We start from the raw sequence: 25827 nt of genomic DNA on the forward strand, positions 1-25827 counted from the left end.
GGAGAAGTTGAGTTTGCGATGTGAGCCAGGGCTGTTTTACTCTGTTTGGAGGTTCTGAGGGTGAGGGGAGCTACTTGGTCAAGGGTGCTTCTAAGAGTGTCGTAGTGAATAACAGCCAGATCAGGACAGGAAAAAGAGGAGATTGGGGACAGTGATGAGTGTAGGGAGTCTGAAAGTGTTGGAGGGTTAATGGCTTGTAGATTTCTGACTGTGTGGTCGGTAGGAGTGAGTTGGGGTGAGCGAGGATTTTTGACCGTGAAGGAGAGAATGTTGTGGTCAGAGAGTGGAAGTGGTGAGTTATTTAGGTGGGAGATTGAACAGAGCCGGACAAAGACCAGATCAAGGGTGTTACCGTCCTTGTGTGTCTCAGATGTTGAAAGCTGCGAGAGGCCTAGAGAGGTGGTTAGTGATTGAAGCTGGGATCAGATGTGGAAGTAGGGCTGTTAATGGGGATGTTGAAGTCTCCCAGGATAAGAGTTGGTAGTTCTGAGGACATGAAGTGCGGCAGCCAGGCTGAAAAGTGGTCAAGGAAGTGGGAGGGTGAGCCTGGGGGCCGGTATATGACTGCTACTCTGAGGGAGAGGGGATGGAAGAGTCTGATGGTGTGGACCTCAAAAGAAGGGAATGAGAGTGATGGAACGGGGGGATGACATGGAAAGTGGATAGTGGGGACAGGAGTATGCTTACTCCACCACCATGTCTGTTTGTGGGTCTCGGGGAATGAGAGAATTGTAAGCCACCATAGGAAATGGCAGCAGGAGACAGTGTCAGAATCCTGAATCCAGGTTTCAGTGAGGGCCAACAGTTTTTATTTAAACGCCACCAATGTCCTCGATCTCCTGTAATTAATCTAAAATAAAAAAGCAACAATATACCACACCTGTCTGTCATTCTGTCCCATGCCATAATCCATGTTTGGGGGATAAACAGTTTTCAGCCTAGACTGTGCCAAGATGCGACCGTCCCGGCTGACAACCACTGGTGAATGAACTGCTGCGATCACACCTTCAGAGACCGGTGGTGATGTCATCGAGGTTACCTCCGGTCAGTGCGGCTCCGTTCCCAGCCTGGCTTAACTGCCGTGTCTTCAGTGACATCCCGCTAGCACCTTGAGAGTTTTTCTCACGGTGCTAGCGGGAATCTCACCAAGGTGACCACAGTTCAACCCGGCTGGGAATGCAGCCTCATTGACATCACCAGCAGTTCAGTCACCAGTGGTTTTCAGCCAGGACAGCCACATCTTGGTACCGTCCAGGTTGAAAACTGTTTATCCCCCAGACATGGATCATGGCGTGGGGCAGAACGATAGACAGGTATGGTATATTGTTTTTTATTTTAACTTTATTACAGGAGATTGAGGGCTTCGGTGGAATTAGGCGAGGTTGTTAGTATGGTTTAATTAAGATTATTAGAGGAGTCATTTTTTTCAATTAAATGATTTTTGTCATGATCCAGGACGGGTTTTCGCTTTGGCCCGTCCTGGTCAGACGGGGTTAATTGTTTCTGCCTCTCTCTGGCAGAGGGTGGCTATTTAATGCTCACTGGACCTGGGTCCGCTGTCAGTTATACTCCTGCCCTCGGCTGAGTTAGTTGACCTCTTGTGTACGTGTGCCTTGTGCCTGATAACTTGTTGCTTGTTTGGTTTTGATCCGGTTCTGTCCGTTACGAGTTCTGCCTGTCCCTCTTGTGCCGCACCGCCCTCTCGTGTATGACTCTCTGCTTGTGACTTGACTATTCTCTGCTCATCCCTTTTGTACCGCACCGCCCTCTCGTGTATGACCTCTGCTTGTCTGACCTTCGTTTTCCTCTCCTCTACTACAGTATTCCTGCAGTAGGTACATTACATCATCTGCAGTAATAGGACGCTAAGCCCCGCCCCCTGCAGTCACCTGATCGTAGGTCCTGGTACTCTCTAACTATTTTCCGTGCCTCAAATCCTGTCTGCTTAAACCTCCACTACCGTATTGGTCCCCGAGGTCTCCTGCAGTGTGGGAGTCACCCTGCTCAGCAGTGGCAGTTGCCGACGCTGACAGGATCCTGACAAATTTATAAGGGGGTTCTCACAGGTGGTTAAACCCCTCACAGACATGACTCAAAAGGGGGCCGATATCAAGAATTGGTCAGCCGCAGCGATAGCGGTGTTTCAGTTTTTAAAAAAATGCTTCATGTCTGCTCCGGTTCTTATTCAACCGGACCCGTCTGAACCATTTATTGTTGAGGTGGACGCCTCAGAGGTGGGGGTGGGGGCGGTATTGTCCCAGGGACCCGCCACTTTGACCAATTTGAGACCTTGCACCTTTTTCTCGAAGAAATTCTCCCCTGCGGAGAGAAACTATGATGTTGGGAATCGAGAACTTCTGGCCGTAAAGTTGGCCTTTGAAGAATGAAGGCATTTTTTGGAGGGGGCTGTCCATCCTATAACCGTAATTATGGACCACAAAAACCTAGCTTACATTGAGTCAGCTAAAAGGTTGACTCCCAGACAGGCTAGATGGTCACTTTTTTTTTCCCGATTCAACTTCACGATCACTTTTCGGCCAAGATCCAAAAATGTCAGAGCTGATGCCTTGTTACAACAATCTAGATCCGGTGTCCCCCCCCCCGAACCTCCTTTCTTCAGCCTGGGTTGGTGGTGGCAGGTGTTTCTAATATGTTGGAACGGGAGATTCGGGAAGCCCAGTCTCTTGCACCTCCGGCTAAGCCGGTGGATAAACTTTTTGTGCCAGCTCAGTTTCGTCTCAAGGTTTTCCGGGAGTTCCATTACTCAGTTCTGGGTGGACATCCAGGGATATCGGCTACCCGGAAGGCCATTTCTAGAGTATTCTGGTGGTCTTCTTTAGCCTCTGATGTTGGGGAATATGTATCTGCATGTGATGTTTGTGCCCGTTCAAAACCCCCCATAACCGGCCGGCCAGGGAATTGGTACCACTGCCAATTCCTGAGAGACCATGGACTCATTTGTCCATGGATTTCATCACCAACCTTCCTCCCTCCAAGGGTAATACCGTCATTTGGGTTGTGGTGGACAGGTTTAGTAAGCAGGCACATTTTGTACTTTTGGCAGCTCTACCTAATGAGGAAACATTGTCCAGATTGTTTGTTGAGCATGTGGTGCGGTTGCATGGGGTACCCTTGAATGTGGTGTCTGATAGAGGAGTGCAATTTGTTTCCAGATTTTGGAGGGCTTTTTGCAAGAGGTTGGGTATTAGTCTGTCCTTTTCATCCGCTTATCATCCAGAGACTAATGGGCAGACTGAGCGGACCAATCAGTCTCTGGAGCAAATTCTGCGTTGCTTGACCTCAGCCCGAAAAGATGATTGGTGTTCTGTGTTACCGTTGGCCGAGTTTGCGTTTAACAACCGCATTAACCAGTCTACAGGTACATCTCCCTTTTTCTGCAACTATGGGTTTCATCCTCATTTTGGAGAATTTTCTCGTTTGAACTCTGGATGTCCTGGGGCGGATGAGACTATCCAGCGGTTGGGGGAGGTATGGCGGGAGGTCCAGAGTAACATTACGAAGGCCCAAGATAAATTTAAATTTTTTGCAGACAAAAAATGATCCGCGGGACCGGTGTTTCAGATTGGGGATAAGGTATGGTTATCTACCAAGAATATAAGGCTCAAGGTCCCCTCTGTGAAGCTTGGACCGAAGTTTATAGGTCCCTATGAAATTACCGAAGCAGTTAACCCAGTGGCTTTTCGGTTGCATCTCCCGCCATCTCTACAGATCCCCAATGTTTTCCATAGGGCCCTTTTGAAACCTGTGAGTTCCGGTGGGGAGGGATCATCAGCTTCCCCGGCACTGGTTTTGGTAGACGGGCAGTCTGAGTACGAGGTGGAATGAATTGTCGACTCTAGCTTGGTCCGTCGTGCCCTTCAATATCTGGTACATTGGAAAGGCTACGGTCCTGAAGAACGGTCGTGGGTTCCTGCTCGATCGGTTCATGCGGATCGGTTGGTCCGGGCCTTTCATGCCAAGAATCCTGTGGGACCTGGGGGTCCAGTGGCCCCCCCATTGAGAGGAGGGTACTGTCATGATCCAGGATGGGGTTTTGCTTTGGCCTGTCCTGGTCAGACAGGGGGTTGTTTCTGCCTCTCTCCTACAGAGGGTGGCTATTTAATGCTCACTGGATCTGGGTCCGGTATCAGTTATACTCCTGCCCTTGGCTGAGTTAGTTGACCTCTTGTGTACATGTGCCTTGTGCCTGATAACTTGTTGCTTGTTTGGTTTTGATCCGGTTCTGTCCCTGTTACGAGTTCTGCCTGTCCCTCTTGTACCGCACCGCCCTCTCATGTATGACTCTCTGCTTGTGACTTGACTATTCTCTGCTCATCCCTTTTGTACCGCACCGCCCTCTCGTGTATGACCTCTGCTTGTCTGACCTGTGTTTTCCTCTCCTCTACTACAGTATTCCTGCAGTAGGTACATTACATCATCTGCAGTAATAGGACGCTAAGCCCCGCCCCCTGCAGTCACCTGATCGTAGGTCCTGGTACTCCTAACTATTTTCCGTGCCTCAAATCCTGTCTGCTTAAACCTTCACTACCGTATTGGGCCCCGAGTTCTCCTGCAGTGTGGGTAAGTCACCCTGCTCAGCCGTGGCAGTTGCCGACGCTGACAGGATCCTGACAATTTTATTCAGCCTGTGTCTTTATTTACCATGTAACTATAGGATTAGTAATGGATAGGTGTCTTATAGACGCCTCTCCATAACTAAGCCATGGGCTTGATGTCACCTGACAATGCAAAGGTGACATCAACCCCCCAAACTATCACCCCACTTGCCACTGCTACAGGGCAAGTGGGAAGAGATGAGCAAAGCACCAGAATTGGCGCATCTAATAGATGTGCCTTTTCTGGGCAGCTACGAGCTGCTATTTTTAGGCTGGGGGGGCAATATCCATTGGCCTTTACCAGCCTGAGAATACATAGTAACATAGTTAGCAAGGCCGAAAAAAGATATTTGTCCATCCAGTTAAGCCTATGTTCCATCAGAAAAAATCCCCAGATCTACGTCCTTCTAAAGAACCTAATAACTGTAAGATACAATATTGTTACCCTCCAGGAAGACATCCAGGCCTCTCTTGGACCGCTTGACTGAGTTTGCCATCACCACCTCCTCAGTCAAGATATTCCAGATTCTCACTGCTGTAACAGTAAAGAATCCTCTTCTATGTTCGTGGAAAAAACCTCTCCTCCAGACACAGAGAATGACCCCCTTGTAACTGTCACCTTCCTTGGTATAAACAGATCCTCGGAGAGATATTTGTATTGTGCTCTTATATACCTATGCATGGTTATTAGATCGCCCCTCAGTCTTCTTTTTTTCTAGACTAAATAATCCCAATTTTGCTTATCTCTCTGGGTGTTGTAGTTCCCCCATCCTCTTTATTAATGTTGTTGCCCTCCTTTGTACTCACTCTAGTTCCATTATATCTTTCCTGAGCACTGGTGCCTAAAACTGTACACTACTCCATGTGCGGTCTAACCAGGGATTTGTACAGCGGCAGTATAATGCTCTCATCATGTGTATCCAGACCTCTTTTAATGCACCCCATGATCCTGTTTGCCTTGGCAGCCGCTGCCTGGCACTGGCTGCTCCAGGTAAGTTTATCATTAACTAGGATCCCCAAGTCCTTCTCCATGTCAGATTTACCCAGTGGTTTACCGTTCAGTGTGTAATGGTGATATTGATTCCTTCTTCCCATGTGTATAACTTTACATTTATCATTGTTAAACCGCATCTGCCATCATTCGGCCCAAGTTTCCAACTTATCCAGATCCATCTGTAGCTGTATACTATCTTCTCTTGTATTGACTGCTTTACATAGTTTTGTATCATCTGTAAATATCGATATTTTACTGTGTAAACCTTCAACCAGATCGTTAAAAAATATGTTGAAGAGAATAAGTCCCAACACCGACCCCTGCGGTACCCCACTGGTCACAGCGACCCAGTTAGAGAATATACCATTTATAACCACCCTCTGCTTTCTATCACTAAGCCAGTTACTTACCACCAGAATGTCAAGGAATCATTACAAAGCTAAAGAAGAAAATAACCGGGTGCCTCTAGTAGTCACCTACAACCCAAATCTGGAAGTGCTAAGGGGAGCTGCACGGAAATTACAACCTTTACTACAAAAAGATGCCGGATTGCAATCCATTTTTCCAGACACCCCACTACTGTGCTTTAGGCAGCCCCCAAATCTAACAAACATCATTGTCAGAAGCTCCCTGTCCTCCCCAACAGCTGCAGGAACCTTTCCTTGCAACCAGAAAAAATGTAAAACCTGTCCATTTATAATGACCACGGACAAGATAAAGATCCCCAATTCACGTCAGGACTACAAGATCCCAGGTACTTTCAGCTGCATCACATCTAACGTATTTAATTATTTGTACTTAATGTCCAACTGGGGGTTTGTATGTGGGGGAGACAGGGCAAAAGCTTAGAACAAGGTTGAATTCTCATCGCCACACAATAAGAGAAAAAAGAATGGATCTGCCTGTGGCAAAACATTTTTGTATGCCTGATGACAGAACCGTAGATATGAAATTACTGGTATTGAAAGGTAACATCACATCTCAGAGAGAGAGAGGAGTCTGTGAGTATAAATTCATGACGACCCTTGACACTCTCAGTGCAGGAATGAATGTGTCGCATGGATTTATGTCTTTTTACATCAATTAAGAAATTTGCTCCTAAGACCTAGTGGGGGCATCACAACATATTACCAGACCGCAATCAGAGGACAATAAAACATCCAGCCTCCTTTATCTATGAACTGTTCCAATATTTATGTTTCTCCCTCTCCCATAATGATAATTCTGCTTCACGTTACTTGTCTTATCTATTTCATTTTTTCTGTGCTGTATTGTGCATAAATATGTGATTCTTCAGATTTTGTATTAGTCAATGCCTGATGAAGAGACCTGAGTAGTCTTGAAAGCTTGCAATTTATTACCATCTTTTCAGTTAACAATTGAAAGGTATCAACCACTGAGGACTCTCAATTCTGAATATTTTTTTTGCCCATTTACACACATTTTTCCCCAGACCCAGCATTCTCATTTTGTGTACCAACCTCTTGTCTGGCACGGTATCAAACACTTTGGAAAAATCAAGATACACCACATCTAATGACTCACCTTGGTCCAGTCTATAGCTTACCTCTTCATAAAAACTGGTTAGATTGGTTTGACAGGAGCGATTCCTCATAAACCCATGCTGATATGGAGTTAAACAGTTATTGTCATTGAGATAATCCAGAATAACATCCCTCAGAAACCCTTCAAATATTTTACCAACAATAGAGCTTAGACTTACTGGCCTATAATTTCCAGGTTCACTTTTAGAGCCCTTTTTGAATATTGGTACCACATTTGCTATGCGCCAGTCCTGTGGAACAGTCCCCATGGCTATAGAGTCCCTAAATAAAAGAAATAATGGATTGTCTATTACATTACTTAGTTCTCTTAGTACTCGTGGGTGTATGCAATCCGGACCCAGAGATTTATCTATTTTAATCCTATTTAGCCGCTTTCGCACCTCTTCTTGGGTTAGATTGGTGACCCTTAATATAGGGTTTTCTTTGTCTCTCGGCATTTCACTCAGCATTTTATTTTCCACCGTGGAGAAGATGTTTAAGGCCTGTTTCACACATCAGTTTTTCCAGATAAGTCAAAATCCGCCAAAATGTGAAAATGGCGGATCCGCTAAAAATGTGTCAAAACGGATGCAAGTGGATGGTACGGATCTGGTTTTTGACGGATCTGCTATACGGATTTGTGTACGGATCTGTCAAAAACCGGATCCGTACCATCCGCTTGCATCCGTTTTTGCCATCTGTTGGGTCCGTTTTCTGACGTATCCGTTTTCCCACACCTTCCAAATGGGATGCTCCCAAATATGATTGGCTCTTGGAAAATGGTCCCAAATGTGATTGGATCCTGGAAACTAGGGAAAACTATATCTATGGTGTTGTAAAACAATATCTTTGAAAGGTTGTAGAGCTAGTGGCAAAGATGGAAGGAGTAATAGCGAATATTAACAGCATCAGTGTGGATTTTGATTTTCAATGCAATCGTTTGGCAATTATTGCTCTGCAGAGGGAGAAAAGAAGACTGCGAATCCTGCGTCGGAGGAAGAGACGACAGTGGATTGATCCTATAAAGGTGCAGAAGTTTACCTTTGGCGTTTTTTCAACACTTTATCTGGAATTGAGGGATAACCCGGACAAGTTCTTTAATTATGTGCGCATGAGAGAGGACTTGTTTGAAATTTTGGTGGAGCGTGTCGGAGCGCAAATCCAGAGAAGGGACACCTACGCGCGTTTGTCTATATCACCGGCGGAGCGTTTGATGGTGACCCTTCGGTATGTTATCTTTTTTTTTTAAGTTTTCATATTCTGCAGACTTTTATTGTCATGTTCTTGCTTGTAGTTTGTATTAATTTTACTTTTTTCCCCTTTTTTTAACAGGTTCCTGGCAACTGGAGAATCCTTCACCTCCCTCTATTATCAGTTCCGGCTTGGGATATCGACAATCTCTGGAATAGTCCAACAAACCTGCCGGGCATCGTGGGATTGTCTAGAGGAGGAGTACATCCCACAGCCAACACAGGAAAGGTGGCTTGAGATTGCTGACAACTTTCATGAAATCTGCCAGTTTCCGAATTGTGTTGGTGCAGTTGATGGGAAGCATATAAGGATTGTGAAATCCGTTGGATCCGGATCTAAATATTTCAACTATAAGAAATTCTTCTCCATTGTATTGATGGCCATTGCAGACTCAAAATGAAAATTTATTGGGGTCGACATTGGTGCGTATGGTCGATCCAATGATTCGCAGGTATTCAAGATGTCCGCAATGGGCCGTCGTTTGTATGGAGACAATTTTGAATTCCCACCTCCAAGACCACTCCCTGGAACAACAGGCCCACCAATGCCATTTGTATGTGTTGGAGACGATGCATTTCAACTCTCTAAACATCTTCTCAAGCCATATGGAAGTCATGGATTGACACACACCAAAAAAATCTTTAACTATCGATTGACAAGAGAGCGAAGAGTGGTGGAGTGCGCTTTTGGGATTTTAACATCAAAGTGGAGAGTGCTTTTTACTGCCATAAAAATGAAATCTGAGACTGTGGATGAGGTGGTGAAGGCATGTGTCATCCTGCACAATTTTGTCATGTCAAGGGAACCTGTTTCCATGGAAGAAAATGTTTGTGAAACCACCTTGTGGGATTATCACCAGACATGTGTTCGGAGTACTGTGTCACTGACAAGAATGAGAGACACATTTGCTGATTATTTTGTGTCACCAGAAGGAAGAATTGACTGGCAAGATGACAAGGTATAATTTTTTTTTTTTATATACCAAGGTTCCTTTTTTGTATAAGAAAAACTTTTGTAATTTTTCCTTTAATAGTTTTGAGACCTTTACACCAATTGTGGGTAATAAAAGTGTTGTGCATTTTTACCTGTACACCACCGGTGTACCTTGAACCTTTACCAAGTGTTGTGTATTTTTACCTGTACACCACCGGTGTACCTTGAACCTTTACCAAGTGTTGTGTATTTTTTACCTGTACACCACCGGTGTACCTTGAACCTTTACCAAGTGTTGTGTATTTTTACCTGTACACCACCGGTGTACCTTGAACCTCTACCAAGTGTTGTGTATTATCACCTGTACACCACCAGTGTACCTTGAACCTTTACCAAGTGTTGTGTATTTTTACCTGTACACCACTTGTGCACCTTGAACCTTTACCAAGTGTTGTGTATTACCAACTGTACACCAATGGTGTTAAGAAAAAAATTAAACCACACAATAAAATTCTTTGGAAACAAAAAAAAGCTGGATTACTTACTGGTAATGCTCTTTTAATGAGTCCACGACAGCACCCACTTGGAGAGCGGGATCCGCCCATAGGAACAGGAAACCTACAGAGATAAAAGAGGGCGGTCTGCCTCTCCTCCTCAGTTGGATTTCAGAGTACCCGGAGGACCGCCAATTATTAGGCCATTATATTATTCAGTATTCTAAATTTATTAATTTTACAACTAAGACGGTGTATATTCATTATGTTAACTTCTAGGGAGGGTTAGTGAACGGGTGCTGTCGTGGACTCATTAAAAGAGCATTACCGGTAAGTAATCCGGCTTTTTACTCTTCGCCACGACAGCACCCACTTGGAGAGACTTTCAGAGACCTTTACCTGGGAGGGACCACCGTGCCGAGGACCGCTCTACCAAAGGGTAGGTCAGACGAACATGATAAGTCAAGCCTATAGTGGTTATAAAAGGTAGAGGGCGTTGCCCAAGTAGCAGCCTTACATATAGACTCGATTGCGACGTCTCCCCTCTCCGCCCAAGAGGAGGCCATAGATCTGGTGGAGTGTGCCTTGATACCCTCCGGAGGATCTTCATTGCTCACGGAGTATGCCAGGCTGATTGCATCTCTGATCCATCGAGACAGGGTACCCCTTGTGACCTCATATCCCTTCTTTTGGCCCTGGAAGGAAATAAATAGAGCCCTACTCTTCCTCCAGCTGCTAGACCTCTTGATATATTGTAGTACTGCTCTTCTAACATCTAGCGTATGGAACTTTTCTTCCTCTGGAGTAGAAGGGTTACTAAAAAATGAGGGGAGGTGGATCTCTTGTGATCTATGAAACTTCCCTGCTACCTTTGGTAAGTAGGAGGGGTCTGGTTTTAATATTAACTGATCCTGGAATGTCAACAGAAAAGGGGATTCTATTGAAAGTGCTTGTATGTCGCTAACTCTTCTGGCTGAGGTTAGTTCAACTAGCAGTACTGTTTTGAGAAATAGATGTTTAAGGGATATTGAGTCTAACGGTTCAAATGGAGGGAGTGTAAGGGCCTCTAGCACCAGGTTCAAGTCCCAAGGAGGGACTCTAGGTGTGTGTACAGGTTCGCTCCGCTCACAGGCCGAGATAAATCTGGCTATCCATCTATTGACTGCCACGTTATAACTATAGAGGGCTCCTAGAGCCGACACCTGGACTTTTAGTGTGTTAACCGATAGTCCTAACTCTTTCCCTTTTTGTAGAAACTCTAGGATTGCTGTTATCAGGATTTCTCTGGAATCAGGAGCTGTGTGAAACTCTAGGAATTTCCTCCACACCCTGGTGTAAATTTTCGTCGTAGCCAGTTTCCGACTTTGTAGGAGAGTTTTGACTAACCCTTCTGAGAAACCTCTTGCTCTCAACATTTCCCTTTCAAGTTCCAGGCCGTCAAGTGGAGATTGTCTATTTGAGGATGGAAGAATGGCCCCTGCGAGAGGAGCCTGGGGGTTGAAGGAAGCACCCAAGGGTCTGTCACTGACATTGCTTGCAGGCATGAAAACCACAGCCTCCTGGGCCAGAATGGCGCTATTAAGATTATTCGTGCTTCCTCCGCCCTGATCTTCCTGATCACCTGCGGTAGTAGTATGATTTGGGGGAAGGCATATGCCAGTTTGAACCGCCATGGGGCTTGGAGGGCATCCAGGATTTCTGGACTGTCTGTCGCATTCAGAGAAGCGAATCTTCGCACCTGCCTGTTTCCCCTGGTGGCGAAGAGATCTATCTGGGGAAGACCCCATAGTGACACGATGCGTGTGAATATTTGCTGATTCAGGCACCACTCTCCTTGCCGTAGTGTATGGCGGCTTAGAAAGTCTGCTTCCGAATTGTCTTCCCCTCTTATGTGGAGGGCTGAGAGAGACGAAAAATGTTTTCCGGCCAAGGACAAGATCTTTCTTGCGGAAGACATTAATGTGACTGATCGAGTCCCGCCTTGCCTGTTCAGATATGCGACCACTGTGGTGTTGTCTGACAGGATTCTCACGTTCTGTCCTTGTAACTGTGGAAGAAAATGATATAATGCATGACCCACTGCTTTTAGCTCTTTCAAGTTTGATGAATCCTGCTCCTCCCTTATACCCCATAAGCCTTGGGTGAAGGTGCTTCCCATATGAGCTCCCCATCCTGTGGGGCTGGCGTCAGTAGTAATTATACGGGAGGGTGTTACTACACATGGTACTCCTCCCGATAAGTTATCCTCATCTAGCCACCACGCTAGGGAGGTTATCACCGTCTGAGATAAATTGATTTTCTTCCTCAAATTCCCATGGTCCTGAGTTTCCTCCAAGAGGATTTGATGTTGTAATTCTCTTGTGTGGAATTGGGCCCACCGAACCGCCGGGATGCAGGAAGTAAGGGACCCCAGGAGGGAAATTGCCTCCCTTAAAGATATGTGTGGTTTGTCTATTGCTAACCTGACTTTCGTTTTAATTGCTGTAATCTTTACCTGTGGCAGCAGACATTTTTGGCTTATGGAGTCTAGCTGAAGACCCAGGAAGGACTGAACTGATTGTGGTTTGATTCTGGACTTTTTGAAATTTATTACCCAACCAAGAGCCTGTAGGGACAAGATTGCATCAGTCACTCGTTCATTACATTGTCTAGTTGAGTTCCCTATTATCAAAAAATCATCCAAATAGGGAACTATCAGTGTGTCCTTCTGTCGTAAGAAAGCCATCACTTCCAGCATCACCTTTGTAAAGACTCTTGGTGCGATGGAAAGTCCGAATGGCATGGCTGTGAACTGAAGGTGTTGTATGGTGCCCTCGAGGAAGACCGCCAGTCTGAGGTATTTCTGGAATCTGTAATGGATGGGAAGATGATAATAGGCATCTTTCAGATCCAGGCCTGCCATCATACAATTGGGAAAGAGGAGCTTAATTGTGGATCTAATAGACTCCATTTTAAATTTATGATTTATTATGAATACATTTAGTTTCTTCAGATTAATTATCGTCCTGAAGGAGCCATCGGGTTTAGGTATCAGAAAGAGAGGGGAGTAAAATCCTCTCCCTTCCTGTCCTCTAGGCACCTGGACCAAGACTTTTTTGTTCAGCAGACTGAAAATTTCAGTCTCTAAGGCCCGTTGTTGGACTGGGGAGCTGAGGGATGTTACGATGACTGAGTTATGGGGTACATGATGGAACTCTAATTTTAGTCCTTCCCTAATAATGCCTAGGACCCAAGGGCTGGCCGTGATCTTCTCCCATTCCTGAAGGAAAAATTTTAGTCTCCCTCCTACTGGAGGGACTGGTTCCTTAGCTCCGATCTCTGCGGAAGGAGGATCCTCTAAACCTAGCACCTTTGCCTTTTCCTTCCTTCGTGGCCCAGTGATTTTGATTCTCTGTTGGTCTTCCCCTACCGAATGGTCGTCTCCTAAATGTCCTCCTATAAAATGGGAGAGAGGGGTTAGGGAACCCTTTTTTCCTTTTCTTTGCTTTAGCAAGGATTTCATCCAAAGCTTTTCCAAACAAAAACTCACCCTCACAAGGTATGGCACAGAGCTTTGCCTTGGATTGGGTGTCACTTTTCCAGCTCTTAAGCCACAGGCTACGCCTGGCGTTATTAAGCAAGCCTGCTGTTCTGGCTGCCATGCGTAGTGAGTCGGCCGACGCATCTGCTATTTATGCCACTGCGCCACGAATCAGTAGTATCGCAGCTCGTAGCTTGTCTCTGGAGACTTTTTGTTCTACTTGCTGGTCTAGCTGATCAATCCAGACCAGCATAGAGCGAGCTGTGCACATACTGGCTATTGCCGGCTTAAACGTGCCCGTAGCTGCCTCCCATGCCCTCTTTAGTGAGGCATCCGCTTTCTGATCCAGTGGGTCTTTTAGAATCCCTGCATCTTCTACTGGTAAGGCCGACTGTTTTGAGGTTGAGGCGACTGCTGCGTCGACTTTCGGGACCTTAGACCACGTTGACAATTCCTCGTCGCTGAAGGGATACCTTCTTTTTGATGCCGAGGGAAGATAACCTCTCTGGTCCTGCTTCTCCCATTCCTTTCTCACTAGGGCTTTTATCGCCGGTATATCGGGAAAAACCCTCCTCCTCCTATCTGTCAATCCCGCAAACATAATCTCTTGTGTCGTCTGCGGTTCTTTAGTCTCTGCGCATCCCATGGTGTTTCTCACTGATTTCACCAAGTTGTCCATGTTATCTAACGGAAAACATGAACGTCCCTCGATATCAGAGGAAGATGATGTAGACGTATTGGAGCTGTCAGAGACTACTGCTTCGTCCTCATCCGTATCTAAGCTAACTGCAGTTGGCTTGTTAGTCATAGTTTTCTTAGATATGCCGCTAGACTGGGTTAGGGCCTGTAACGCCTCTCTTATTATAGCCCTTATGTCTGTGACCGGTGTTGAAGCCTGTTTTGCGGTTTCATTAATACATTTTTTGCACAGCCTCTTTGTATAAGAGTCAGGTAAGGGACGTGAACAGAGGGCACATTCTTTGTTTTTTGATTTTTCTTTCCTCTTAGCCTACGGTCGACGTAGCGGATTTTTTTGTCTTTTTTGGGGGGGGGGAGAGAGAGGGAGAGAGAGATTCTTTAACAGCTTGATAGGCAGAGAGTCGTCAACTCACCCAGAGAAGCTGTAGGTACCGGCTCAGGAGGCTGAGAAGGGGTTCTATTGGCATGGCTTCTGTGGCTCCTATCCGAGGAGCCTCGACGTGAGTGATCCTTGGCTGCCGCTGTATCACCTGCCTGGGGATGCGTGTCCTGTCTTGGGGAAGACATGTCTGCACGCTCTATCCATATCCCCACCGGTTTTTTATATCCCCCTTCAATACCTGGTACCTCCCCCTCCCAGGTGCGCCTGCCTGCGGCGCGCTCATTGACATGCAACCAGCCTGGAAATACAGTCACCGACGCTGCTGCATTAAACCTTCTCCCTTTTTTTTTCCTGGAGGGGGCGGGGAGTGCTCCTCCTTGCTGATCTCGAGTGGCTGTGAGACACCGCGCATGCGCCGTACACTGAGGAACCTCCGTTAACCTGGAAGTTCCTCCTTACCTCCTCCCAGCGCTGTATGTGTGTCCTCGCTGAGGCCTAGAATGACGGAGATAATTGCTTCATCTCGGCTCTGCACTCCTACACGAACCGGGATGGCTGCCTCCAAAATCCCATTGACGTGTATAATATACCAGAAAACCCCCGGTCTGCTCCACGCAGTACCGGTGTTTCTCCTTGCGCTGCCGCTGTCCTAGACGAGGAGGGAGCCGGACTCCAGCACTCCCCCATCGCTGCTTCTGGACCGGAACCCCTGCCGTTCGCACAGACACTGCACAGGCGGTTCCTTGGCCCAGGTATGTCTTCTTGTAGGAATCCTGCGGTTCCTATAGGAACAGGAAACCAACTGAGGAGGAGAGGCGGACCGCCCTCTTTTATCTCTGTAGGTTTCCTGTTCCTATGGGCGGATCCCTCTCTCCAAGTGGGTGCTCTCGTGGCGATGAGTAAAATATTTATTTTAGCAATTTTTTTAAATAAAACTTTTTAAATTTATTTTAACAAAATTACAGATGCTGGTATTGTTGGGTGGAGATATCATCGGAGGGGTTAACAGGGTTGACCACATTGAGGGGGGGTGGAGGACTGGGAACGGAGTTGGTGAGGATCAGAAGTGGAAGGGGAGTTGAAAACATGAGGTTGGGACGGGAGTTGAACAGAGGATGTTTGTGGGAACATTGAAGGTGTGTGTCAGGGTGGGTATGGTGAGGGCATTGGGGTATAATGCAATGGGGAAGGAAGGTACTGGGAAGAATGGAATGGGGAACTAGAGAAAGGAGAAGGAGTGGTAGGAGGATGGACGGTGGTAGGAGGATGGACGGAGGGAGGATGGACGGTGGAATGAGGTGATGGAATAGGTGCATGGGTAGATTGGGAAGCTTCGGATACTGCAGTCACTAGAGCATTGTGAAAGGCTTGCATCACATGCATCTGCAGGTGAGGATTTAAACCTTCCATTTGCCGGACAACTGATTGAAAAAAAATATGTCTCGGCGTCTGGTTTGACACTGAATTCATCCGTTCCATGTAACTCCTGAGTTCCATGATACTTTGATTTATCATGTTCAACCCAGAAGTTAACTGTTGCACCACAATTTGGAATGCATTCTGAACGGTTGAAGTCAGATTCAAACAGTCAGACAAGGTCATCCTTTCCTGACATCTCAGACGCTGCCATCCAGAACCAAAAGTTGGTAGAGATGTTGCGGCAGTGTCAGAGGGTTGGGGTAAAGGGAACTGTAAATCGTCACCTGCAGCTTTATGCGATGAAGACTGCCCTACTGCTCCAGTGCTGGTGGAGGGAACAGAGGGACGCGACAAGAGGGAAGGTACAGAGGGGTCGGATACCTCGATGTGGTCACCCGTGGCGGTCTCCGAAGGGATCCCTCCAGAGGGAGGCAACTCAGAAGCAGACTCCCGAGTGCTGCAGATGGTGCTAGAAAAGAGAAAAAAAAATATATTAATATATTGATACTTCATTTAGCATTGCTGAAAAAAAAAATTAGGTTAAACATGTCAACATTTGTACTACAGAAGTGGTGTGTGGAATATTTAACGTCTGCTCACCCTCGTCGACCGGAGGAACGTCAGGGCTCTGTAATGTTTATACTGGGTGCTCCTGCGTCCTCTCGATCCACTCGGGGCCTGCATCTCCTTGTTGAAGTCCCTCTTGAAGCAATCCCCGAGCGACCGTCACGGTATGATAACCCTGTCACCTGTGAAGGAAAAAAAAAAAAGTGGTTAGTATTAAAAACTTCACATGCTGTAATATTAAGTTACTGAAATTGGAATACTTATGCACAAAATCCCTGGCCCTCGCATCGAGCTCCTCCCAGTTCTCTACAACCTCCGAACACACCGCATCCCATAGCCGTCGGGTGCTTGGTTGATCGGCATGGTAGCGGTTTACCATGTTCCACAGCGACTCCCGTGGGTGCACAAAGTCGACGAGGGTGTCCACATCTATTATAACCCCCTCTTCCACTGGTCTGTGGGGAGCACGCTGTGAAACCTGTAAAAAAAAAAAATTAATATTAAATTCAAACACATGAGCTTCATTAATCAGTCACCCAAATAAAGGATTATTTACTGTTCGCCGACAACCAGAGCATCACATCACCTCGACGACACTGGGATGTCCTGGGAGTCGCTCTAGTGCGGGCACCGGATTGTGAAGACTGTAAAAAAAGAAAAAAAGGTATGTGGTTGGATGGATGCGGAGTTATTGTGTGAGCTGTGATGAATGTTTGTGTTGGGTGTAGTATTATGTATGTATGTGAGCTTTTGGATGTGCTCAACTTACACTCTGCGTGCCCCCTCCTTGCATTTCTCCACCCTGCATGTCTCCTCCTGGAAGCTCCTCAGATTCAGCTTCCTGTGAAAACATAATACATGCATATATTGTTAAAAAAAATTGGAAAATAACATTAAAAAAGAAATAAATATTTATATTACCTCAGTTCGCTGATGCTGTGAGGGGGAGCTCCCAGAAGAAGACATATTAAAACTGCTGCGGAATGGCTTTTGGGTTTGCTGCGGTATTGCTGGCTGGAGGTGCTGCGACCTTCCTGGGTGGATCTGCTGCTGCTTTCCTGGCTGGATCTGCAAGTATAAAGACACTTGTTAAGCTACTATACAAAGGATAGAATAAGCTTTCGGGCCTTTTTATTTACTGGGAAAACGGAAGTGTTTTCCTAGGCGGGTGTGCTGCGGTTTTCCTGGGTGGATCTGCTGCGCACTTCCTGGCTGGATCTGCAAGTATAAACACACTTGTTAAGCTACTATGCAAAGGATAAAATAAGCTTTCAGGCCTTTATACTTACTGGAAAAACTGAAGTGTTTTCCTAGGCGGGTGTGCTGCGGTTTTCCTGGGTGGATCTGCTGCTGCGTTCCTGGATGGATCTGCTGCGCACTTCCTGGCTGGATCTGCTGCTGCTTTCCTCGCTGGATCTGCAAGTATAAACACACCTGTTAAGCTACTATACAAAGGATAAAATAACTTTCAGGAATTTATACTTACTGGGAAAAATGAAGTGATTTCCCAGCTGAATGTGCTGCTGCGGTCCTGGATGGATATGCTGCATTACTTGCTGGATCTGCAACTATAAATACACTTGTTAAGATAGTATAAAAAGTTTGCGGTAGTTAAAGAAAAAAAAATAAAAATTCATCTTTATTTTGATGGCAAAAACCACCCCAAAAAATTTAATGTTAATATGTGAAAGTGAGGTTGTTTTGGTGTATTGCATGTGTAATTCCCTAATGCAGAGTTAACTGAGAATCTCTCAGTGAGTATACCCACACTTTAAAGTGAAATTGTTTTGGTGTATTGCATGTGTAATTCCTTAATGCAGAGTTAACTGATAATATATCAGTGAGAGTGTAACCACACTTTAAAGTTACCTTGTTTAGTTATTGTATGTGTAGTTGCATAATTTATCGTGAACTGATAATCTCTCAGTGAGAGTATAACCACACTTTAAGGTTCCCTTGTTTAGGTATTGCATGTGTGTAATTGCATTATGTAGAGTTAACTGATCTGTCAGTGAGATTATAACCACCTTGTTTAGGGATTGCATGTGTCAGGAACACCGCACTGAACTTGCTCACTGAGCCAGTGCACGTGTCCTGAGTAAAGTGAACTGTGCTCAAAGATACCTGTGGAGCGGGCAGCAACCGAGTAGATGCGTACTTCAGAGCCGCAGGACCTGAAGCACGTGACTGCTAGAGGAGTGGCCTAAACTCCACAGAGCTAGGTGCTGCAAGAGAATTCCTAGCAGAGTAACTGCGAGACAAAGTTACCAAGGGGCATAGACAGGGAGAATAGTCAGGACGTAGCCAATGAGCCACACACAGATATAGCTGCAAGGTACCAAAGGGGCGAGCAGAGAGTAGTCAGGTCACAGGCAATGAGTCATACACAGATAATAACGCAGTACAAAATCAACAGGCAAAAGTTACTACGGGAACCAGAGCCGGGTCAGAACCATATAAACAAGCTATAGCAATAAACAGGCACACGGGGGTCAGCACACTAGGCCAAAGGCAAAAGTATAACTGGCAAGGATTGAAGCTTCCCAGGGGTTTAAGAAGCTCTCCCAGAACCAGAAAGAGGCCACAATCATTAACCCCAAGTGCGCAGGTCAAAAACCTGCACTGGGATCATGACAGTACCCCCCTCTCAACGGGGGGGCCTCTGGACCCCCAGGCTTCCCCGCGTACTTGGCATGGAAAGCCCGAACCAGGCGATCTGCATATACCGAGTGAGCAGGGACCCATGAGCGCTCTTCTGGTCCATATCCCTTCCAGTGGACCAGGTACTGCAAAGAGCAGTGCACCCGCCGAGAGTCCACAATATGTCCAACCTCATACTCCAATTGACCCTCCACCAACACTGGAGGAACAACAGTCTCAGAGTTCTCTTTGACAGATCCTGCGGGTTTCAGCAGAGACTTATGGAACACATTAGATATTTTTAAGGAGGCGGGGAGACGCAACCTATATGCCACAGGGTTGACTATCTCCATAATCTCGTACGGACCAATGAACTTTGGTCCCAACTTAACTGATGGTACCTTTAAGTTGATGTTACGTGTGGAGAGCCAAACCTTCTCTCCCACCTGAAACATGTCTCCCGAGGCTCTCTTTTTGTCCGCAAAATATTTGTATCTCCCCTGGGTCCGAGAGATATTACGCCGGACTTCAGCCCAGAGGTTTTTTAACCATTGAACGGACCCCTCTGCTCCTGGACAACCGGAATCCACCCGAGAAAACTCCCCAAAATGCCGATTAAAGCCATAATCAGGAATGGGGACATGTTGGTGGACTGACTCACCCGGTTGTTAAAAGCGAATTCAGCCAACGGTAACGCATCACACCAATCCTCCTGTCTGGCGGAGGTCAGACACCTGAGAATTTGTTCCAGGGATTGATTGGTGCGTTCTGTCTGACCACTGCTCTCCGGGTGATATGCCGATGAGAAGGACAGTGAGATGACCAATTTCATACAGAATGCCCTCCAAAATTTGGCCACAAACTGCACACCTCTGTCAGACACAACATTCAGGGGTACCCCATGCAATCGGACCACATGCTGCACAAACAACCTTGACAATGTTTCTGCTGAAGGTAATGCTGCCAAGTGAATGAAATGGGCCTGTTTAGAAAACCTATCCACCACCACCCAGATCATGGTATTGCCCCTGGAAGGTGGAAGGCCGGTAATAAAATCCATGTTAAGATGAGTCCATTGGCTATCAGGAACCAGTAAAGGTATGAGTTCCCCAGCCGGTCGGTTATGCGAGATTTTGGAATGGGCACACATGCTACAAGCAGAAACAAATTCCTTGACATTGGACCTTAATGAAGGCCACCAAAAACCCCTGGCTAGTGCCTCTCTAGTGGCCGTGATACCTGGATGAGCACTCAGCCTAGAATCATGAAACTCCTGCAGAAGTCTAGGCCGCAATGAATCTGGATCAAACAGTTTATTGCCTGGCCTGGTTGCCGGAGCTAGTGCCTGAGCCCTTAGGATTTCTTGTTCCAACTCATTTGAGACCCCCGCCACTACCACCCCTGGGGGAAGAATGGAGGACGGCGGCTCAGGGGGAGACACTGGATCTAAACTTCTGGACAGGGCATCCGCTTTGATGTTTTTGGACCCCGGTCGAAAAGTAATTGAGAACTGAAATCGTGAAAAAAAAAGTGACCAACGGGCCTGTCTTGGAGTAAGCCTCTTAGCAGATTCAAGGTATGCCAAATTTTTGTGATCCGTGACAACCGTGATAGGGTGAGCCGCCCCTTCCAAAAAGTGCCTCCATTCCTCAAACGCCAGCTTGACCGCAAGAAGTTCTCTATTGCCTACATCATAGTTTTTCTCAGCTGAAGAGAACTTCTTGGGGAAGAAGGCACAGGGCTTGAGATTCGTAAGGGTGGCCGGACCCTGGGACAGCACAGCCCCCACCCCCACTTCAGAAGCATCCACCTCCACAATGAATGGTCTGTACGGGTCAGGTTGTACCAACACCGGGGCAGACATGAAACATTTCTTAATCGCTGAGGATTCCTTAGCGAGTACAGACCAATTTTTTACATCAGCTCCCTTCTGGGTAAGATCCATGAGTGGTTTAACCACTTGTGAGAAACCTTTAATGAATCTCCGGTAATAGTTCGCAAATCCTAAGAAGCGCTGGAGCCCCTTGAGATCTCGAGGCTGAGCCCAGTCTGCGATCGCCAGCACCTTCTTAGGATCCATACAAAACCCCTCACAGGACACAATCAACCCCAAAAAAGACGGCTCCTGTACAAAAAACGAACATTTTTCCAATTTAGCGAACAATTGGTTCTCCCTGAGTCTCTGGAGAACTGTCTTTAGATGTTGCAAGTGAGTGACTGTCCGGGGAATACACCAAAATATCATCCAAATAAATAATAACAAAACGGCCCATCAGATCAGAAAACGCAACATTGATGAAATTTTGGAAAATAGCGGGTGCATTAGTTAACCCAAATGGCATTACCAGGTTCTCAAAGAGTCCTTCTGATGTGAGGAATGCCGTTCTCCATTCGTCCCCTTCCCGAACCCTTATCAGATTGTAGGCCCCCCGCAGATCTAACTTGGAGAACCATTGGGCCCCAGCTAGCTGGTTACATAAGTCTGGGATGAGGGGAAGCGGGTAAGAGTTCCTAACCGTTATCTTGTTCAGTTCCCAAAAGTCGAGGCACGGCCGCAAACCACCATCTTTTTTCTTCACAAAGAAGAACACTGCTGCCACAGGTTACACAGAAGGCCTGATATGCCCTTTGCGGAGGCTCTCAGCTATGTACTCCTTCATGGCTTGGCGCTCAGGCCCAGACAAATTGAACAATTGAGCCTTAGGTAACTTGGCTCCGGGTACTAAATCAATGGCACAATCATAGGGTCTATGTGGTGGCAGCGCCTCAGCCTCACTTTCGGAAAAACATCTTCGAAATCCTTCAGGTGCTCCGGAATACCTTCCAGATCGACAGACTACACAGACACAGATTTAACAGCGTTAACAAGATGTCCCCGGTTACCACATTTATAATTGCATCCCCATTGAGTGATTTCCCCTGTAACCCAATCAATGGTAGGATTATGGCGTTGAAGCCAAGGCATCCCCAGTACCAGTCCTGCAGGCAAGTTATCTAGCACCAGACAACTTAGTTTCTCCACATGAGTGGAACCCACTTTTAGAGAAAAAAGTTCAGACCTGCAACAGATACCATCTTGGGTAAGAGGAGATGAATCAATTGCCTCAAGTTTAACAGGATCGTGAAGCCTGACTGTCCCTATCTTTTTAAGAGTCATAACCTTGGTATCAATCAGGTTCACAGCAGAACCGCAGTCAATAAAAGCAGTAGTCTGAACAGGACCATAACCAAGTTCCAGTTCCACCTGCAGCACCATTTTTGCACATGAGGAAAATTGTACCTGAAGGTCTGGGTAGCCTCCTCGACTATTACCCAGACCTAGTTGTTTCCCGCCATCTTGGAGGATGACGGACAGGAGGGGCAGTCCTTCTTCCAATATCCAGATTTCCCACAATAGAAGCACAACTGCTTTTCATGGCGGCGTCTTCTTTCCTTTCCCTCACAGGTGACAGCGCTCACCTCCATAGCCATAGGAAGAGTCCGGGTCTCATCTCCACTGAAGAATAAGGGCGTTTTCCGTTGCATAATGCCTCTAGCCCGCAGCCTGTAATCCATGCGAACCGCTTGGACCATGGCATCCTCCAGGGAGTCAGGCGGAGGATGAAGTGCCAAAGCATCCTTCAGACGTTCACAAAGGCCTCTGTGGAACAGCCCCCGAAGGGCGGCATCACTCCAGGAAATCTCCGCTGCCCAACGTCTGAATTCAGTACAGAACCATTCGGCCGAGTGCTCCCCCTGACAGACACTCATCACTTTGTCCTCAGCCAACTACACTCTATCAGGCTCATCATAAATAAGCCCTAAGGCTGCAAAAAACACATCCACAGACATTCTCTCAGGGGCAGAAGAGGAAAGCGAGAATGCCCAGGCTTGTGGGGACCCCCTAAGCAGGGACATCACCACCCCCACCCTCTGTTTCTCATCCCCAGAGGAGCGGGGTCTCAAAGAAAAAAAAAGCTTACAGCCCTCCTTAAATGCCCTGAAATCATCCTTGTTACCAGAAAATATATCTGGCAACTTAACCGGGGATTCAGGTGGGACTAAAATGACATCTCTATTCCCCACTTGCTGGAAGCCTGCGGAAAGTACCCCCTGAACTGAGTCCTCCACCCGCCGTTGGGACTGGGCCAGAGCTTGGTGTTCCAAACTAAGCTTCTGCAGTGACTGAGTCAAGCATTTCACCTGCTCAGATAAAGCACACATTGGGTCCATGCTGCAGAAGTGAGGAGAGAAAAAAAAATAGTAGGCCAGTTATGTCAGGAACACCACACTGAACTTGCTCACTGAGCCAGTGCGTGTGTCCTGAGTAAAGCGAAACCGTGCTCAAAGATACCTGTGGAGCGGGCAGCAACCAAGTAGATGCGTACTTCAGAGCCGCAGGACCTGAAGCACATGACTGCTAGGGGCGTGGCCTAAACTCCACAGAGCTAGGAGCTGCAAGAGAATTCCTAGCAGAGTAACTGCGAGACAAAGTTACCAAGGGGCATAGACAGGGAGAATAGTCAGGACGTAGCCAATGAGTCACACACAGATATAGCTGCAAGGTACCAAATGGGCGAGCAGAGAGTAGTCAGGTCACAGGCAATGAGTCATACATAGATAATAACGCAGTACAAAATCAACAGGCAAAAGTCACAACGGGAAACAGAATCGGGTCAGAACCATATAAACAAGCTATAGCAACAAACAGGCACACAGGGGTCAGCACACTAGGCCAAAGGCAAAAGTATAACTGGCAGGGATTGAAGCTTCCCAGGGGTTTAAGAAGATCTCCCAAAACCAGAAAGAGGCCACAATCATTAACCCCAAGTGTGCAGGTCAAAACCTGCACAGAGCTCCAGACATTAACCCCCGGTGTGCAGCTCAAAAACCTGCACTGGGATCATGACAGCATGTATACCCAATACCAACACTTAATGTGAACTTTTTTCACTTATACCCATACTTATCATTTTTACAATAATACTACAGACAGTTTTTGGAAAACACTTTTTATTTATTATAATTTTTTTTTTTTTAACAGGTAGGAGCTACTCTGCTCTTTATTTTAAAAACAATAGTGCATGAAAAATAAAAAAAATTCTGAAGACATAATACAGTTACACCACATACAATACACACAGAACACAATCACAGAAAACTGGAAAATATTTAAATAAAATTACAGTATTATGAAATGAAATAAAAATGCAGTACACATGCAACAGAAAAAAAAATTAAGGTATGAAAAAAAGCATAATAAAAATACACACACAAACATGCAAAACTGGGAGGCCACGGACACACACACACAAATAAGTTTTATGCTCACACAATTGCAGGCTTTGCTGGCAGGCTGTTGGTGCTGGCTGGCACTGGCAGGCCTCTCGGTCATCGTGGCTTGGTGCTGGGCAGGTGCTCCTCTCGGTCCTGGCTTTTTCTTGCAGGGGTCTTGCTGCTGGGCAGTTGATGGCAGGCTCTCTCTCTTTATCGTCTCTTCTGTCTTGCTGGTGCCGGATGTCTGGGCCCAATGATTAATTAGCCCACCTTTATATAGTTTTTGGACTGTCTGAAAAAGTATCTTTTTTTTTTGAGCATGCCCAGTGCGAAAAAGCGGAGTCCGCCGGCGGATTCCGCTAAATAGCGGATCGGCGGATCCGCCGCCCATTCTATCAAATGGCGGACGACGGCGGATCCACCATCTACCGCCATTTTGACGGCGCCAAAAAACGTATCAAAGTCCGTTCACCTCAAACAGAATCCGCCAGAAATCTGGCGGATCTGCCGAATAGCGGACGTAACGGACGACAAGCCACCAAAATCCGCCACTAATGTATTTCAGTGGAAAAAAACGGTGGATCCGCCACAAAAAAAAGCGGATCCACCATTTTCAAATTTTGGAGGATTTTGACTGATTTGAAAAAAACTGATGTGTGAAAGAGGCCTAATATATTAGCTTTTTTCCTGTCATCTATAACCATTCTTTCCTCACAATTTTTTAAGGGGCCTACACTTTCACTGTTGATTCTTTTACTATTGATATAGTTGAAGAACAGTTTGGGATTATTTTTACTCTCCTTAGCAATGTGCTTCTCTGTTTCTTTTTTGGCAGCTTTAATTATTTTTTTAGATAAAGTATTTTCTCCCTATAATTTTTAGAGCTTCAACGGTGCCATCCTGCTTTAGTAGTTTAAATGCTTTCTTTTTTCTGTTAATTGCCCCTCTTACTTCTTTGTTTAGCCACAGTGGGTTTTTCCTATTTCTTGACCTTTTATTCCCACAAGGTATAAACCGCTCACAGTGCCTATTAAGGATGTTCTTAAACATTTCCCATTTATTTTCTGTATTCTTATTTCTGAGGACATTGTCCCAGTCAACCAGATTAAGGGCATTTCTAAGCTGGTCAAACTTTGCCTTCCTAAAGTTCAGTGTTTTTGTGACTCTGTACGATATTGTGGTCGCTATTTCCTAGATGCCCAACGACCTGCAAATTTGTTTTTCTGTCAGGTCTATTAGACAGTATTAGGTCTAAAAGTGCTGCTCCTCTGGTTGGATTCTTCACTAATTGTGAAATATAATTTTTTTTTGGTTATTAGCAGATACCTGTTGCCTTTATGGGTTTCGCAGGTCTCTGTTTCCCAGTTAATATCCGAGTAGCTAAAGTCCCCCATAACAAGGACCTCATTATGGGCTGCAGCTTCATCTATCTGCCTTCGTAGAAGACTTTCCATGATTTTTGTTATATTTGGGAGTTTGTAACAGACCCCAATGAGAATTTTGCTACTATTT

Source organism: Dendrobates tinctorius, unplaced genomic scaffold, assembly GCF_039654945.1.
Source record: "Dendrobates tinctorius isolate UK_male_01 unplaced genomic scaffold, ASM3965494v1 ptg000126l, whole genome shotgun sequence".
Taxonomy (NCBI): domain Eukaryota; kingdom Metazoa; phylum Chordata; class Amphibia; order Anura; family Dendrobatidae; genus Dendrobates; species Dendrobates tinctorius.